This window comes from Bos javanicus, chromosome 18 (assembly GCF_032452875.1).
Source record: "Bos javanicus breed banteng chromosome 18, ARS-OSU_banteng_1.0, whole genome shotgun sequence".
NCBI lineage: Eukaryota > Metazoa > Chordata > Mammalia > Artiodactyla > Bovidae > Bos > Bos javanicus.
The window spans coordinates 57,557,403-57,569,823 of record NC_083885.1 but is presented as its reverse complement, the minus strand read 5'-3'; the positions used below and the strand labels follow the sequence as shown (position 1 = coordinate 57,569,823).

The window sequence follows — 12,421 nt, the reverse complement described above, 5'->3', positions numbered from 1 at the left end:
GCACAGAGAGATAGCATCTGTAGAAATTAGTTTCCTTACTGGCTTTAAATCTCTAATAACGTCATATATTTTCCACCATTTCTACACTGTATCTTTTTCCCTCTCTGTAACTGAAGGGACATTGTGGTGGTTCTAATAAGAAGGATCATACAGAGTACTGTTGAGAGTCTACCTGAACTGCTCCATGCTGTTGCTGCCTCAGCATCTATCTGGGGAGCAGGCAGCCTGTAGGTCCTTGAACTCACACCAGCCAGTCCTGTGAGCACCTGCACTAGGTGACCCCCTTCCTTGAGATCAGCAGTCTTGCTGAACCCCAGGGTCTACTTCACAGGCCCCCCTTCAATGACACCCTCACAGCGCTCACTAGAATCCTGGTCTTTTTGGTTTGAATGGACCCATCCACGCTTGGCCTGGGGAGCCCACAGCACTTCACTCAGGGTCACTTAGAAAGGCCTGAATCCCAATTACTGCCTCTTTCTGTGCCTGGTTCTCACCTTGACCTTCCTAAGAAATCCCTTCCCTAAACCCTACCCCACAGAGAAGTCTCAGGTGTGCTGAGTGTAAGGGCTCGACCTCAGGGCTCCTTAATGTGGGTCGTGAGGGAGAAACATCAGAACAAACAGGGAATTTGCTAAAGACTCATTTCATGGCCCCACTTCAGACCTGCAGATTCATAACTTCTTAGAGTGGGGACCTGACCTCAAGGGATTGTATACACTGAACTGGTTCAGAAAGAATCTTTATCCAAGTGGTTTCCACCTGGTTTCCTATCAGGATCACGTGACCAGTGTTGAGCGATAACCTCCCCGGTGCCCTCCCTACAGATTTCTTTGTTGGTCCTGTGGGAGCATCAGTGTGGTTTGTAGGAAGTGCTCCAGGGGCTTCTAAGGGGAGGCCTGGGTTAAGGACATGGCTCCTGGTCCATTTGTGAGAGCTGAGGCCCAGCTTCAATCAGGAGAGGCAGCAGGGTTGGCCTAGCTGGATTTGGACTGGGGAAGTCAGTCAGCTCACATGGTCTGTGTGAGCTCAGGGTGAGGAGCTCTCTCTAAGGAGAGAACAATCAAGAAATAAGTTCACAGGCTGGTCTCTAGGTAGGAAGTGATTGTTGCTGAATCTCTCCTGAGACAGGACAGGAGAGGTGGGTCTTTTCAGCTTTTCAAGGTCCTTCTGTCTGTAGTTGTGGTGGTTGCAGGTTATAGAGCTGTGCGGATGCCTTTGAAGGTATTTTCTCAAGATGCAGAGGTGTGTTTGCTACATAACATCCCCAGAGAAGACAGAGCAGGAGGAAGAAGAGGAGGAAATGGCAGCTTCTCAGGTACACGTCCTGTCCTGGGTCTGGGGCTGTGTCTGCTTTTCCTGCTGAAATGCCTGGACTGAGAGAACCTACAAACCTTTAATTCTCTACTCATATTTTTTTTGGCCTGGGATGTTGGTTTTCAACTATTTACTTTTTCCTACAATAGTGAAGACCAGCTCTTCTCCCTGATGTCCCAGAGCCTTTTCTTCATTGTCTGTATCCCAGCTTTCTATAGAAAATGAATTCTCAGAGTGAATTAGTGATGAATTCTCAAAGTGAATTAGTGATGAATTCTCAAAATGAATTAGTGACTTTCAACTCGTGAATATATTCCCTTTGTGAGAGATCAACACTGAGAGGTACTGGTATCCCAGATTCCCATGGGGATGTGGTTTGGTGTTGTGCTCTTAGGAAAGTAGAGGAAATGCAGTGATGAGTTTACATCTGGATGCAACTTCAGCTCTTTAGAACAGAAAGAAAATGCAGTTATAAATAGAATGAACTCAGTGATCCAGAATTTTTCAGATAATTTTGAAACAAAAAATAATAGTGTAGTGTCTATATTATTAAAATGACTCGCTGTTAAAATATACTCATAGGATACAGAACTGGGGAGGTATATATGAAGTGAAATTTTTAGAAACTGACATTTTTCAGGGTCAATTCAGATCACTGCTACCATTTATCCCATTACACTGCATGTAACCTTGATCAGGTACTTCTGTGAGATTCCAGCATTACGATGTTCGCATTTTTTTTCTCTTAACCTTTAATAAAGATTTAGGATGATTTAGGGAGGGACCTGCACCAGCCACCAGTTACGGTGGAAATCCGCACCTTCTTAGTCTACCTTTGCTTTGAATAATGAACACACCTGTGTTTAGTGGGGATATTGGATTTGGGGAGTGGAGGTTTCCTCACTCAAGCCCAGGTCCGGTAGTTTCCGTTACACTCCACCCTCATATCTCAGACATGATCTTATCACCTCTTTTTATTTTCCAAAGCACTTACCATAATCATATTCCTAATGTTAAATTTCTAAAATATAGCTCAACACAAGTGATACAGATTTTGAAAGAAATAAAGGACTCTAATTTAGAGTCCTAATTTATTTCATATTGGTATGTGTGTTTGCACGTTAGTGTGTTTTAAAAATACAGATTATCATCCACAAAAAATGATGAGATTTAACCAGTGAAAAATAATCTTGATCTTATTGAATTGAATATTTTTTATCACTTTTAAAATGTATATAGTTCCCATTTTAGTGTAGGTGTGTGCATGGAAATGTTAACCTATTTGATCCATTTTTGGACTATGTTCTTCCCAATTACCTACACTTGTCTACACATTTATTAGAGTTGTCTCTGTATATTTCTCTGTTCTTTTTATTTTTTCTTTTTTTATACCATGAAAGTATGATAACACGTTTACAGGAGACATGTACAACACAGAAGAAAGTTACATATAGTTCCACTATATAATACATTTGTCTTTTTAAGTAGATAAATTAAGATTTTTAGTTGGAGTTTCAATATCAAGCTCTCCAAAGTTAATGGAATATTCATTCTAAAATGAATGGATTATGATTTATTAAAGTTTATTTAATTTAATTTCTAAAAGTAGAAGGTTATAGTTAGACCTGAAAAGCACCATGAACCAATTCAACATAATTAAGATTTATATAATTTGTATACAACAGTAGGATACAAATTCTATTTGACTTCCAATAGCCTGTAAACTAGGAGACACTGGAACATATGTGCTAAGTCACTTCAGTTGTATCTGACTCTTTGTGACCCCATGGACTGTAGCCTCCCAGGCTCTTGTATTCTCCAGGCAAGAATACTGGAGTCGGTTGCCATTTTCTTCTCCAACTGGAATATATCTCAGTACATAAAACAAGGTACAAAAATTTCATGGTCTAAAGGTTTTGAAATCATAGAGTCTGTTCTCTTATCAATGTGGAATTGTCTTACCCTAGAACAAATATCAAAAGATGTTTTCAAGTGCAGTCTGACATTTACCAAGAGAGATCCTTGACTTAGCCATTGAAAACCTCAATAAAGTTAGAAGACAGAAAAAAATGTGTTTTTTAAAAATAAATTCTAGTCCATATCAACTAAAGAAAACCCAAGCTCTACCATTTACTGAATACCTGACAAAATATTCTAAAATAACTGTTACAGCAATATTATTGATCTAAATTATTTATGTGGCTCATTCAAGACTATGTAAAAACTTTTAGAAAGATATATGGTATATACTAAATATCAACAAGACTGTTTTTTTCTATGCTTACTATTCTATTAAACCTGTAAAATCTGTAAAATATGTACAGTTCAATATTAACTATGACTTCTTACCTGGCTGTTGAAGTCTTTGCAATCCCATGGACTATACAGTCCATGGAATTCTCCAGGCCAGAATACTGAAGAGGGTAGCTGTTCCCTTCTCCAGGGGATCTTCTCAACCCAGGGATCGAACCTAGGCCTCCCACATTGCAGGCAGATTCTTTACCAGCTGAGCCACCAGAGAAGCCCTACCTGGCTGTTCTACCTCTGTGGTACTCACAATGCCATTCATGAACCTGAGATTCAGTTAGAAGTGAGCTTGTTAAAGAACAACTCTGGCCCCACTCCAGAATTCCTGAATTAGAATCTCCTTTTAAAAAATATTCCCAGTTTGGAGAAAACTATTCCCAGTTTGGTTGATAGACAATTTATCCTGTATAACACAAGAACAACACTCTAAGTAAACCTGCCTCTATAGATCACATCATACCATAGTTTTTGTCCCAGACAAAAAGGATCTCTACAGTAGTTTTGTGAATCGTATACCATCTTCTTTTTTTCTGGGGTTAGAAATATGGTAGAGAATATTAGTGTGGAAAATCTTATTCTTGTGTAATACCAGACATTCTCCTGAATCAAAATCATTTCTCTTGCTGGTTTCATCTTGGGTCACATAAGGAAGTGACAGCCATATGGCATATGTACTTTGTATTTCAGGGATGGCTGACATTCCAGGATATAGCCATAGACTTCACTCAAGAGGAGTGGGAGTGCCTGGACCTCGGTCAGTGGGAATTGTACAGGGACATGATGCTAGAGAACTACGGGAACCTGGCCTCCTTGGGTAAGGATAACTGCCTTCAGAATCCCTTATCCACCCACCGGGTTATGGTTCCTGCATTTCTAGAATGTCTCCTGGAATCTTCTGCTTCTTATAATAGAGTTTCAGATCCCTGCTTTCTAGGAAAAGAATGGGAGTTTGTGAGGTTAGAAAGACGTCATGATGATTCTTTATTATTCCAACCTTCCTCTTTCTTGAGATAATCTGCCTCCTTCTCTCTAGATTACTAGGAATTTTATAAGTTCAGTGGTATAAAATAGTTGTTCCTCGTCTCTACTACTAACTTTTCCCTAGTAGTACTAGACCAGAATCTCAGGTTCTGTTCTTTATGTTTTTGTTAGTGTTTATAGGTGCTCTCAATAAAGCATTTGGGGAAATCAGTTTTCTAGGCTGTGTCAGTATTCTACCACACCTTGTCTTCTCACCTGAATACGTATTGGAATGGAAACTGATGAATCTCCTTTCTCTGATGAACAGGACTTGTGTCTCTAAGCCAGACCTGGTCACCTTTCTGGAGCGAATGAAGGATTCCAGGAATATAAGCAGCATGGAGACAACACCCATACACCCAGGTATGTCTGAATGGATGGAGCCTATGACAGGTGAGAGGTCCAAGGATCAGTGAGGAAGTCGTCCTTTGTCATGTGGTTTGGGAAGATCTGCTTCAGTGGAAATGATTTTGGAGAAGTCTGGGCTTATTTCTGTTGCTGTCATAGATGGATATCACCTTCCTCATTCTGTCTCTTTAATCATTCATGAATTCATCTCCAGTGATTACTTTTCTCATTCCCAGCGAGAACTGAAATTCTCCCCTTGGCCTGTGACAACCTGCATGAGTTGGCTGCTCTTTCATTTCTTGGGGATCCTAGGAAAACTGTGTTCATTTCTGAGTAACTCTATGACACTCCTTTTAAAGTTCATTTCTACCTCTAGACAGAAGTGTTTGGGTGGAGTTGTAGACAAACTGCCAAAGTTCTAGAAATACTGGGGACAGACATTTGTTTTCTGCTTTATAATTTCTAATCCACTGGGAACTATAAATATGGCCTTATAAATTTCATACTCAAATAATTTCTTCACTGCATAAAGCCAAATCTCTCTAAAATGAGAAAATGCAAATCCCAGGTGTATTTCAAAGTTTCTTTTTTCTTTATATAAACTCATGTTAAATATCTTAAGTGTATTTGCCCCAATTCGTCAATGTTAAAATACTTTAATATATTCATTTAACTCAAAGAATGTTAAAATAAATTGGCATGAGAGCTTAGAACATTTTCTACCATATTTTTTCTGGTTGTTTCTCACTATTAAGCTTTTTAGATTATGTGAAGAAATCTTTAAAAAATTTTATTCGAGTGTAGCTGTTTTACAGTGTGCTGCTGTATAGCAAAGAGAATCAAAGAGTATATATATATACTTTTTTAGATTTCCTCCCCACTTAGGTCTCCACAGAGCGCTGAGTAGAGCTCCTTGTGTTCTTACCTCATTTTTAAAGTCTCACTTCTTATTTGATTTCATAAGAACTACTACTTTATTGAGTTTATCTTGTTTGTTATGAAGCATCCCAGGACTTTATCCTATACATCTTCACTTTCTGATTAGCTCTATGCCAATATCACTTATGATTTTTAGATTCAAACATCTAATAGAATATGCTCAAGTAAAAACACATGTGGTAAAAAGTGGGTTAAAGAATTAATAGGCACCTAGTAATTGTGAAAATGTTTGGTATCTCAATTTAAGATTACTTAAAGCAAATGATTACTTAAAGTCATCATTAGATTGTAATCATTAGTAATCACTAGATTAACTATCTATTCTTAATTTAGTTGTAGGTTTTTATCTTGGTCCTTTCTCTACAACATATTTCTTTTTCATTCTTCATCTCATTTTGTGAAATTTTCTGTGCTTGTGGTCTCAGACTCTGGCCTGGTCCACCTGCCTCAAGTACAAGCTCACAAAGTCTCCAGCTGCTAAAGCTACACCTATCAGGACTGTGGGAGTCCTTATTGTCTAATCAGGCTTTCTGTAGGTGCTGAGTTGACAGAGCCAGTTGTGGGGGTATAAAATCGTGGTCGGTGCAGCTGTGAGATTTCACTTTTCTTCCTTAGATGCATGACCCTGGGGCTCAGCTGTGTTTTCCGCCCCCCCAGTGCGCGTGGGCCACCCACAGGCACCTGCTCCTCGGGCTGCCCTGGAGCACAGGAGTCCACCCTGGTGGCGAGGGTCATAGGGGAGGAGGCAGCAGCTGGGGTCGTGAGATCACCCAACCCTGTGGGAGTCCTTGCTAGTGCCTGGCCAGGAGGGGCTGGCATAGGAGGAGAGGGGCTGCAATGGTGGTTCTTCCCTTTGGGCATCACTCAACAACGCTGCTCTGCTTCTCTGGTGGTTCAGGCTTCCTCCACAAGCATCCCGTTTGCAGAGCTCCTCCCTCCCTCCTGTCCCCTCAGGATGTCTCCTCACAGCCAACCGCAGTCCTCTGCCTGGATCTGCTCTCCAAACCCCACATTTCAGGACCCAGCCCTCGTGTGCAGTGGTGGACTCCCCGCTCAGGCTTGGGGAGCAGGGCTGTGGTTAGTACCGTCTGTAGCAGCCTCACTCTGTCCTGCCTGCCTCTAACAGGTGCTGCCTCCTCTTCCCATAAGAGAATGAGGCTCCCTTCTGTCCCAGTGAGCTCCCCCAAGGGTTGCAGGTCCCATCCCACTTCCTCTCCTCTTCCCTTTCCTTCATTTGCTTTGGTCCCACCTGGCTAAACAGAATCTTTCTTGTCCTTTTAGGTGTCCACGGTCCTCTGCTAGTGTTCAGGAGGAGCTGGGTGAGACTTAATCCATTTCTAGATGTATTGATGCATTTGTGTAGGAAGACGAATTCCATGTCTTTCTAATCCTCTGTCATTTTGACTCCTTCCTTCTCTGTTTCATTCTTAATCTAGCTAAGGGTGTATCAGTTTTATGTAAATTGTAAACTATATTCACTGAGAATAGTAAGTAGAATAACTTGTTATTTGCCCTTTCAGCTGCGTCTTCTCTACACACCCAGTGTGTGATGCCAAGAAATCCAGGCTTTGAAGATTTATGTCCAATAGAAAACCTATAAATATATGAAATATTTCACCTTGTAAATTTACATTTAATGAAAGACTGGGAACATACACGGGCATGTGAAGGACAGAGAGGATGTTATGATGGACATAACCCAACTGGGACAGTTTCTCATAATGTAAACATTACTGCCAAGAGAAATCAAGGTTGTGAATCAAACTGGGAAAAAGACCAATTTAAGTCACTAACATCTGCAGAGAAATGTATGTTTGTCAGCAAAGACCCACATCGTTTTTTGACATATACATGTTCTCTGAAAGGAACTGTGGAAAATCTGGAAAGTCATCTAGTCTCTACTGCAGATAATCATTCAAACCACTCTAAATGCAATATTCAATTAAACATACATTCAAATATGTCTGAAGACCAGAAATTAAAAATGAGGGAAAAGATTCCCAGTGTAATCAACTTGAGAGCCTTTAGCAAGGGTTCAGTATTCTTCAAACAACAGATATTTTTTCCCTTTTTCAAAATCTGCAATGTTGATAATAATGGAAGAGACATTATTCAAACATCAATGGTCAATGCATATGGGGGTGTAGTTAATGCAGGACAACTTTTCATGTATCATAAAATGAGTAAGGCTTTAAGCAAGAGCTCTACCCCCAACAATTACAAGAGTCTTTATGATGGGGTATGATGGGGTGAGAAAGTATTTATTCAATGAAACTGGACATAACATTGACCAAGGCTCAAGTCTCATGAAACACCAGGGAAATCCATTTTTAGACAATGATTCTGGAAGTAATAAATGTAGGAATATCTTTTATCAAAGAGCAGATGTTTCTGTGTATAAAAGTGTGGATATTGGAAAGAAGGCTTATAATTGTAGTGAATATAGTAAAGTTTGTAATCAGTCTTGTAAACTTAGACAACAGCAGAGTATTCAGAATGTGGAGAAACATTACAAGAGTAACACATGTGGGAAAATAGTCACTAAATCATTAAATCTAAGTAGCCATAGGAAAATCCATACAGAAAGGAAGCCTTTCAAATGTACAGAGTGTGGCAAAGCCTTTATCTGTTCCTCGTGTCTTACTCAACATCAACAAACCCATACTGGGGAGAGACCTTATAAATGTAAGGAATGTGGCAAAGTCTATACCTGTTGCTCAAATCTTACTCAACATCAGGTAATTCATACTGGAGAAAAGTCTTACAGATGTAGAGAATGTGGCAAAGCCTTTAATAGGTGTTCATATCTCACTATGCATCAGCGAATTCATACTGGGGATACTCTATACAAATGTAGAGAATGTGCCAAAGCCTTTATCTGTGGCTCACATCTTATTCAACATCAGCAAATTCATACTGAAAAGAAGCCTTATAAATGCACAGAATGTGACAAGTCTTTTAAGCGGCGTGGAAGCCTAACTCAATATCAGATAATTCATACTGGGGAGAAGCAGTATAAATGTACAGAGTGTGGCAAAGCCTTTAGGCACAGCTCAAGTCTCACTCAACATTAGTGAATCCATTACTGGAGAGAGACCTTATAAATGTAAATATTGTGGCAAAGCCTTTAATTGTAAATCACATCTTACTCAACATAAGCAAATTCATCCTACAAGCAAGGCTTATAAATGTACTGAATGTGGTAAACCCTTTAATCAGAAGTCAAGTCTTTCTAGACATCAGATAATTCATACTTGGAGAGAAACCTTATAAATGTAAGGATTGTAGCAAAGCCTTTAATTGTAAATCACATTTTACTCAACATGAGCAAATTCATCCTACAAGGAAGCCTTATAAATGTACAGAATGTGGTGAAGCCTTTAATCAGAGGTCAAGTCTTTCTAGACATCAGATAATTCATACTTGGAGAGAAACCTTATAAATGTAAGGATTGTGGCAAAATCTAACCAAATTTCAAGCCTTACCAACATCAGCAAATTCACATTGGGCAGAAATCATCCAGATGTAAAGAAACGTGGCAAAGCCTTTACCCAAAGCTCAAGTCTTGGTCAGCATCAGAGAATTCATCCTTCAGAGAAACTGAAAAGCCTAAACATAAGGAAAGTGGCAAAGGCTGTCATCACTCTCACCTCACTCATCATCAGAGAACACGTATTGGAGAGAAACCCTGGTAATATAATAAGTGATGAAAGAGGTTTGTCCTAAATACACACTTTAGAAAACATGAGCCTGTGTTTATACAAGAAAGGTATGTGAGTGATGTAAAAACAGATGTAGGAAAGTATTTAATCAATCATCAAATCTAAATAGGTATCAGAGAATGTGTACTAGAAAGCATTTCATCACTGCTCTTCTCTGAATTCACTCTAAAGGAGAATTACTGTATATGAACTTATGTTTTTGATGGTTGATGCCCCAAAGATAAGAGAAGCCCTTGTGTATTAGGTGGGCATGATTTATATTTATTCTTCATTAGAAGATTAAGGACACAGTAATGTAAAATGTACAGTGAACATCTAAATGGAGGCGTTCTGTCATTGAAGTTAAACATCCCTGGAGGTCACCATGATGTCGGTGATCAGGGAATGATTCTGTGTATTAAAGTAAGGCAGGTTTGTTCTAAGTTTTCACTAGTTATGTCACTTGTTTTTTAAGGATGAAACAATGACAGTTCACTGAAATCTTGGTATATCTTTATAATATCACCGAAATCTTGATGTATCTTGATAATATCAATAGTTCACTGAAATCTTGATGTATCTTGATAATATCAACAGAAATAGATCAATAATAACAGTTCACTGAAATCTTGATATATCTTTGTAATATCTTTATAATATCAACAGAATATTAGTTGACATGGCTGAAATAATGACATCTTCTCTGATACCCTAGAAAAGAACTGGACACCCTTCCTGGAAAAGTCATGTGATTAACATAGGTTCCTGTTTATGAAACAATTAGCCTCCATTCTGTACACCATAGAAATACTTTTCTCAGATCATTATATCAAAGGCATGAATATCTTTCTCTGTGTTTGTAATTGGTTATTTTGATCAAGGATCCCACAGGGAACTGTAAAAGGTTTTATGTCAACTGTATGTGCTATTAATATACGTTAATTAATAAAACTGAGTGGTCTTTAGTGTTACAGTTGATGTGGAATGAAGTGTTAACCCACCACCAACTTTAACCTCTCCCACCTTCTTTAAGGTTGCAGGGAAGAAATCAAGCATCAACTATTTGCTGCTCTTAATCCTCAAATAATGTCACATATTTTCCATAATTTCTACAATGTACCTTCCCCCGCCCCCTCTCTGTAACTGCAGGGACGCTGTGACAGTTCTAATAAGAAGGACCATACAGAGTACTGTTGAGAGCCTCCCTGACTGCTCCGTGCTGTTGCTGCCTCAGCGTCTGTCTGGGGAGCAGGCAGCCTGCGGTTCGTTGAACTCACACCAGCCAGTCCTGTGAGCACCTTCACTAGATGACCCCCTTCCTAGAGACCAGCAGTCTTGCTGAACCCCAGGGTCTACTTTACAGGCCCTCCTTCAATGACACTCTCACAGCGCTCACCAGAATCCTGCTCCTCTTGGTTTGAATAGACCCATCCACGCTCAGCCTGAGGAGCCCACAGCACTTCACCCAGGGTCCCTTAGAAAGGCCTGAACCCCAAGTACTGGAGCTTTCTCAGCCTGGTTCTAGCCTTGACCTCCCTCAGGGGGCCCTCAAGGCTTGCTGTTAATTCACTCAAGACCTTGAGTAATAAACTCATCTGCATCAATTTCCATTGTGCTTTTTTGTTGACCTGAGACTCTCCATTCCTGCTGGAGGTTCCTTTTAACAAATGTAGATTTAAGAAAGTCACAAAAATATAATTAAAGCCATATTTATCAAAATCTGGAATCATATTTATACAATTTTATGCTATCTATTTCTTTGCACATGTTCTTTGTCTCAACTTATGGAACACAGTATTTCATGGCTTTGACCTACACTGAATGCAAAATGTAAATATACGAAGGTATATTTTAAGAGTATGAAACCTAAGAAGAAGAGCAGTGTGGGTATATGTGTTTATACACATGTCTTTTGCAGAGTTTAGAAATGTTAAATCAAAACTGGTCATTCCAAAACTTTTGATGAGTTACTAACTAAAAACCTTAGATTCAGAAAGTAAATCTAATTTGTTTACTTTTCATTGAATTCATTTCTCCCATATTTCATGAATCTTTATTTTGAGATTCTTTCCATGCAGATCCCGTTTTGCTTACTGGCCTGTTAATTATGAAAAACCTATTTTGTGGGTTTTTTTTTTAGTTCAAAATTTATGAACTTTACTTATCTGCTCAAGGATTTTAAGAACAGCTTTTATTAAATTTCAAGGAGGTCAGAAATTAGTTTCAAGATGAGATTAATTTCCCTATGAGCATATTAATTTGATCTTGTTTAATATGTTCCATTACTTCCTTCTTAATTTGAGAGGAACACTAAGAGAATCTTTTTTTTCTGATTGTTTCTTTCATTTCTTATAATTGACTTCATCAGGGTTAAACAGTTTATTGTGACAATTGATCAGGAGAAAATCCGGAAATTTCATAAGTGATCGTGTTGCTTAGGCAATTATAAGAAGTGAACAAATACACTGAAGCTGATGGGTGCATGATAGAGTATCTGTAATTAAAAGCAAAATACTTCAGGGGCTTCCCTGGTGGCTCAGTGGTAAAGAATCTGCCTACTAAGGCAAAGAGTCAGACATGACTGAGCAACTGAACAACAAAAACAAGGCAGAAGACACAGGTTCGATCCCTGATCTGGGAAGATCCCTCATCAGTTCAGTTCAGTCCCTCAGTCGTATCCGACTCTTTGCGACCCCATGAACCGCAGCACGCCAGGCCTCCCTGTCCATCACCAACTCCCGGAGTTCACTCAAACTCATGTCCATTGAGTCGGTGATGCCATCCAACCATCT

The 12,421-nt window shown here is 39.3% G+C and overlaps 1 long non-coding RNA gene and 1 pseudogene across 1 annotated transcript in view; both read left to right on the top strand.

Moving 5' to 3' along the window:
* LOC133230977 (uncharacterized) overlaps nt 1-11,235 on the top strand; it is a 32,948-nt gene extending 21,713 nt beyond the window's left edge. The window contains exons 3-5 of the long non-coding RNA XR_009731005.1: nt 4,309-4,435; nt 4,910-5,004; nt 10,779-11,235. This is a non-coding gene — a long non-coding RNA (uncharacterized LOC133230977). The remainder of the gene's footprint in view (nt 1-4,308; nt 4,436-4,909; nt 5,005-10,778) is intronic.
* LOC133230974 (zinc finger protein 728-like) lies at nt 6,683-9,586 on the top strand (annotated as a pseudogene).
* Nucleotides 11,236-12,421: the final 1,186 nt, after the last annotated feature.